The following is a 7,129-nucleotide window of genomic DNA, read 5'->3' on the forward strand; positions in this document are numbered from 1 at the left end:
GGGGGGGGGGGGGTGTTTTAACCTCCTAGAAAGTTCAATATTTTTTAAAATAAAATCAAGTCTAGGCTTGCTAGGAAGAGTTTTGTGTGGAAAGCTCCTAAATGGGAGAATGTTTTTGAAAATCATTATTGATAACTTATTCATTCTCTTGGAAAAATTCTATATACTCAAATGTGAATTTAATAACAAAAGACCATATTTTCCACACTTCATTATAATTTACTTTTTTCATTTATTCATGGATTTATTGTTTTGTTTTGTTTTTGATCAAATCACTATGATATTTCACCAAGAAAAAGACTCTCAAAACTATTGACATCAGTCATTTTTTTGGGATAATATTTGTGTGAACCAACTCCACTGGTTGTTTATTATTGTCTCTGGATTTTTTGTGTACTATACTAGTTTGTTGCATACTTCCATTTTGTTCTGACGAAGTATCGCGATAGTTTTGAACTGCATGGAGAAGTGTAGGACAAAAATGAAGACAAGATAAAAACAATACTATGCAAGTATCAAACTGTTAATATTGCCTGCTGTTATTTATAAGTGATGCCTTACAATATGGGCTGCACGGTGGCGCAGTGGTTAGCGCTCTTGCCTCACAGCGAGAAGGCCCCGGTTCGACTCCCGGCTGGGACCTTTCTGTGTGGAGTTTGCATGTTCTCCCCGTGCATGCGTGGGTTTTCACCGGGGACTCCGGCTTCCTCCCACCCTCCAAAAACATGCTTCATAAGGTTAATTGGTGACTCTAAATTGCCCCTAGGTGTGGATGTGAGAGTGGATGTGTGTGTGATTGAGGCCCTGCGACAGACTGGCGACCTGTCCAGGGTGTACCCCGCCTTCGCCCATCACTGGCCGGGATAGGCTCCGGCACCCCCGCGACCCCAAAAGGGAAGAAGCGGTCTGGAAGATGAATGAATGCCTTACAATATTATTGCATCAGAACTGTATTTTGTTTTACAAGACCTTTTTTTCTTGAAGCTACTTTCAAGATAAACCTTTAGAAGTAGAACTTAATCTAGTATGGCAAATATATTTTACATTTAGGCAGGGATTTACAACATTATATATATATATATTTTTTTTTGGAAAGTAAACTAAATGCAGACAATCTGAGCTTCAGTCAGTCCATCCAATAAAAATGTGAATGTAGGTCAGCGGCTTTAGAAATGCAGAGACCAAATAGAGAAGCAGACACAAACATGCCAAAGAAAAACTACAATTATTTTTGTTTTTAACTCAGGCATTCCTTTAAAGGTACTTTCACATCACCCTCAGCAATCACCAGTAAAGCAGCAACTTCTGATGAAAAGTCTAGTAAACATGCAAACTGTTAACTCTCACGTTAATGTAAAGCAATTTTTCACAACCATTTTCTGGCCACTGAACACGCGTTAGCTAAATCAGGTCAAAATATGACCAAAAGGGACTCTGATTTGGAAGTGACAAATGAATTTTAATTCATGGAAGTGCTAACCGTTTGAAAATTGATTGTGGAGGAGAAATTAATACTTAGGTTTGTACCCGGCTGGAATTATATGACAGCAGGTATTTTATACATTGGAAAACTTGTGAAAGGAGAAAACCTGGAGCATGATTCTCAAGATTTGCACCAATTTTTTTTCAATTTTTGTGGCAGGCATGCACTAGTAAACAGTAAAAAAAATAAAATAAATGTAAAAAAGCCTCTCTTTTTGTCCAGTGTAGGCTGAACACCATGGTTCAAAGACCCACATTCAGTATTCTTTGTTGACACCACTATTCTAAGAAAATAACAAAAAAAAAAGTTGTGGATAATATTGATTATCCACAAAACTTCTGGGAAATTTCTGACAAATAAAGGGAGAATTGAGCTTTTAATAACCCAAAATCCAACTTTTTAGGTAATTCTGGAGCCGAACTTGTGACGTCAATAAGTTTGATTTCAGTTGCAAGTTTTAGGTCTTCCAACAGGACAGTGAAACAAGCAGCTGAAACACTTATGAAGAGCAAAGCAGTGGGCTATTCTGAAGCTCACTTTCGTGAGCTTTGATCTTTTCTATTGAGCATTTGCTGAAACTTGTTGGATGAAGAAGACTGACAAAAATGAAGCAGTTTGTTCCCGAGGAGTGTCGATTACATGTTGACACGCGCTCAGGTCCCACTGACAGTTACAATAACCATGTAATTGCAGTAATTGCCTCAAAAGGTTGTGCAACTAAATATTAATAATACCATCGTGTTTGTCCTGTTTCGTTAGTGTGCTCTTCAAAAAGTCTGCTCACCGTTGAGACTCAGAAAAACTTTTATCACCATTATTTGACACTCAAGAATCCCACTAGGATCTTTTAAATGCTGTACATTATAATTAAAGTTTATTTGCCAACTATTGAGTGCACACAAATCCACTTTATTTGCTAACCTGTTGATTTTTTTTTTTCGCCTCATACTGCCAGTAGAGATAATTATGCAAAATCAGCACGAGTGGAAAACCAGCCAAAAAAGATCAAGAGGGAGAAACTTGAAATGACCTCCACATGTAACACCAGTCCTGTTTGGAGGGTTTTCTAATTGTTGCCACTGAAGTGCACCTGTTGTTAATTCATGAACACCAATACAGCTGAAATTGATTAACGAGGCCCTCAGCTGATTAACCAACCAGAAAATTATCAGACAATTATCAGATAATTCAATTCATGCCAGGACCAATAAAAAAGTGTTCCTTTAATTTTTGTGAGCAGTATATTTAAAAGCTACATGCTACAAATGAATGGCGTAATAAGCACAAACACAAAAATAAAGTGTATTTTTTTGAACAGTGTTGTGAGATTTTGTGGCTCTCACTTGGTTATGTCATTACCAAATGGTTCTTTTAATGTTGAAGGTTGCATTTGTAACATAATTCAAAGGCAAATCTCTTTCATATCAGAGGGATATAGTAGTGGAATATTTACAGAATCAGACTTTAATGAGGCTATAATTGATACTAATTAATATAAATTCGTTTATATTACACACACACACACACACACTTCTGCATACTGTGCAGGAAACCCATTAGTTTTGCTCAAGGGGGAGGTGCGTGCTCATGTTAGAAATGAAAAATCAGACTGTACTTTGTGCAGACATTCCACACACAACCCCAAAACCCACAGCCTGTGACTAAGGTGCATGTGACGAAGACTTTGACCACCAGTGTTACGTGCACTGCTTGCTCCAGTACTCAGAACCCAGACTTTTTATGACTCATTATGTTTATGAGCTAGCCTACCTAAAATTAAATATTTTTTTTTAAAATTTACTTTAAAATTAGTAAATAATATTAAGAATATTGTCAAAAATACTCAAAATATATACCTAAAACATGTGAAATCTTGCAGATGTTTAACTTATCAATAATGCCATGAGAGAATTCATTGCACCTGTGATCTGCCCGCTACTAGTGCTGCAGGTACATTCCCTGGGAAGGCCAAAGGATGACAAGCAGAACTTCATTTAAAGGTATCATCGTTTTACAAAACTACTATTAGCTAAAACCTGGCAGCACAAAAGATGGAGACCTGTGACCCTATGAGGTTCTTTTATAGGACAACTCCTCATCACAGATGGAGGTAAATGAACAACACTGAGAGCTGATAAAAGTTGTTTTCCAGGTAAAGTTATCTTCATTTTGTCACAAGTTTTGTAGAGTAAGTGTTTCCTCCTGTGACCCTAGAACACTATCGATGGGTGGTTTCCACTTGAGTAAAAGTATTTACATGATTTTCAATAAGTTGCATTTTTCTGAATGTCATGGGTAAAATCTCACATGTCCCAGGAATGGGTGGACCAAAGGCCAAATCTCCAAAATCATTTTTATTTTTTTTTTTAGGAATTTTTTTGTTCTCAAATGACTAATTTTCTAGTAATTTTCTTGCATTTTTTTCAGCATCTTCCTTTATTTTCCGTTTTGTTACATATACCACAGTTGAAAATAAAAATAAAACTACTTTAATCTATATTGTGTTGTCATATTTTTATCATTTTTTTTATAATAAATGCTTTTTATTGGGTGCATTATAGTGGTTAAAAATTACCCAGCAAAAGTAGTGGTGTAACTTTTTATAAAGTTCTAGTGTTCTAGGGTTAAGGGAAAATTGAAAAGAAGAATTTAAACTAAGTTATTATTCATCCTCACATTCCCTGGTTTGATTTGGAAACGTATTTGTTCAAAAAGAAGCTTGTAACACAGGTAAAACACCACAAAGCAAATACACAACTTCATACAGATGTGTTGACAGTTCAATCAGCATTTTTTTTTCTCAAAGCATATCTATAATTCTAACTTTAAATAATGTATAATCTTTATCTAATCCAGAATCCTCAAAGTTTTATCTCAGGGAGACTAACTAATTAAATGTTATTAATGAAAAAATAAAAAAGGTCAATTTTAAGGTCAATATTACTTACCCAGTGCCAATAGCCCCGCCCACAACTCAGAGTCAAATTTCTAATGAACAACTGTCGCTCTGTAGAAACTATGTCCTATAAAAACAACACAAGTTTCTTTGATTTTGGCTAAAAACAGCATCATTATAACTAAAAGATCTCTGAGAACACTTTTTAAATTGGACCAAAAGATGATCAGAGAGCGACTATAAAGTTTTTTCTTCACTGTTTAGTAAAAAGCTATGCAGATCCTGGGGCAGCCATTTTGAGCATGCCTTTCATTAAGTGAAGGGGCTTTTTGTTTGAACAAATAATGTAATGGTAAATCTTTACATTTTATTGCTATATTGTCTTTGTTTTGTTCTTGTTGCTTTCTCTTAGTTGAAAATTTGAATTTATGATTGACAGATTTGCTAAGTAAATACTAAAACATTCAATTATGAAATGTTAAATATAAATCCCTAGTTGTCTGTAGGGGTGGGAAGGTGTGGGCTTGTGTTATTTAGAAAGGTACAGTGAAATGGAGAAGAAAGCAAAGCTGTTTGTGAGCTCCACACATGTTTTTCTGAAGCCTCTTTTTTTCTTTCTTTCTTTCTTTCTTCCGGACACGTTTGTCTCTGTTGGCTTTGCAGTCTTCTGTGGACTGAAGGAATCCTACAACAACCACAGCACACACCATGCACCCACAACCAACCATTGCAACATGAATTAAAGCTGCAGCTTTTTGCTTTGGGTTTAACTGAATTTGCAGAAGAAAAGCTGTTAATCTGTCTTTTAGTTTTTGTGGCTGAACGCAAAAAAAAAAAAAAAATGCTGAATGTTATAAGTCAAAGTAAATGTTTGAACATAGATGTCACGAGACAGCAGAAAGTCTCTTTGTAAATATTTATTCAGGTGTGGAATGTTAAGCTAATGAGATGCAGGAACATTTTCACTGAATTCAACTTCAGGTGAAAAACTTAAAAGGAAAACTGTCAAATAAAAGGCAATGTGTATGTAAATATAGCATATTTTTAGGGGTGTAACAGTTAATTTTTACAATGATTCGATTCTTATCATTTGTGGCTGAAGATATGATTCATAGTCAAAATTGGTTCATTTTGAACTATCTGAATTATTGATCTTAAACCAATCCAGGACATCTTAAGACAAAACTTCAACCAAGTGACTCAGAGTTAAATACCTGTTACTGAACAGTGCAGGTGAAGTTCTCCAGATTCCTTGTGTTTCTTTCAATAAAATGAAGTGTACATTAAATTTGCACAAACAAACAAGAAAACAATGTCAAATCCTTTCATATTTTAGTTTAATAAAGTTCAGTCCACTGTTGTTTTTCCACATCAAAATAACTCTAACAGAACATTATTAGAACATTATGGTGTCTTTGCAAGATTCAGTGCGAAGTACTGTTTGTGCCGTATTCCCTACATTACTGAGCGTTATTATTCTGACCATTCTAACTCTACTCATTGTTGACCTCTGCCTGCCTTACACTGTCTTAGCTTCACAGACTTATAGTAGTGTCTGACTCCTGCTCTGTTAACCCATTTGTCCAATAAACCTGCTGCACTTTGATCCATCGTCTGCTTCCTTTAACAGCAATGATGGCTTGTATGTTGTCTGCTGTATTTTTACTGTTCTTTCTATTCCAATTTCTGTACTTATGATCCAACCAGATCAATCTGTCTGAAGTAAACTTTTAATCGACATTGGAAAATAACATAAACCATTGTCATCACAGCAGACGACACACACGTGTGATGGCAGTAAAAACTGATCAAGTCATCATTACAGTCCAATGTGTGGAAACACTTTGAATTTTGTAAAGACGTGACCATACAGTGTGGTAGAATGTTCTAATAATGTTCTGTTTGTATTATTTTGATGTGGAAAAACAACAGTGGACTGAACTTGATGAAAATAAAATATGAATGGATTTAGCATTCATTCTTGTTTACTTATTTATTTGCAAACATATTTAATTTAAACTTGATTATCTTGTAAGGAATCTGGAAAACTTCCCCTGGACTGTTCAGCAGGTATTTATCTCTGAGTTATACTGGTTGAAATTTTGGCTCAAGATACCCGAATCAATTTTAGGTCAGTGAATCAGATGGTTCAAAATGAACTAATTTCAACTCTAAATTGTATTGTCAACCACAAATTATGATATGAATCAAATATCTGTTAATTGTTCCCGTTTTATAGAAAAAAATAAACCTATAAACGCCTCAATCCAAATGGTATTTTCTAATTTTTATATAATGGATTTATATCATTTTGAAACGGTTTCTATAATGGTAAAGTTTTTATTTTTTAATTTATCAGTTTGGATGTAGGAAAATAAATTCATCCATTAATTAAGTCAATTAACTCTTTGGCTTAAATTAAGAAAAAAAACAGTCTTTAACATTCTGTAACCTTACACAACCTTCGTGTTAAAGTCAGATAACATCAACAATAAAGCTAAGATCCGAGGTTAAATGGTTTAAAAAAACTTTGCAGAGTTGCAAAAGTTGCAGCAGTTGAAAGCTGCTGGTTGCGTGGCCGTGCGCCCGGGCGCCGTTTGCGTGCGTCTCTGCTGAAGGCACTGGCCTGCTCAGATATGCTATCATGTGTTTTACTGGAACTCTCTGCGTCTAGTAAAATGACTCATCATTGCTCCGCCCACGACCTGTTCCGAGGAAGTCTACCAGCCCAAGGCATTCGTTTGAACGTA

The sequence above is a fragment of the Oryzias melastigma genome, linkage group LG7 (genome assembly GCF_002922805.2).
Source record: "Oryzias melastigma strain HK-1 linkage group LG7, ASM292280v2, whole genome shotgun sequence".
NCBI lineage: Eukaryota > Metazoa > Chordata > Actinopteri > Beloniformes > Adrianichthyidae > Oryzias > Oryzias melastigma.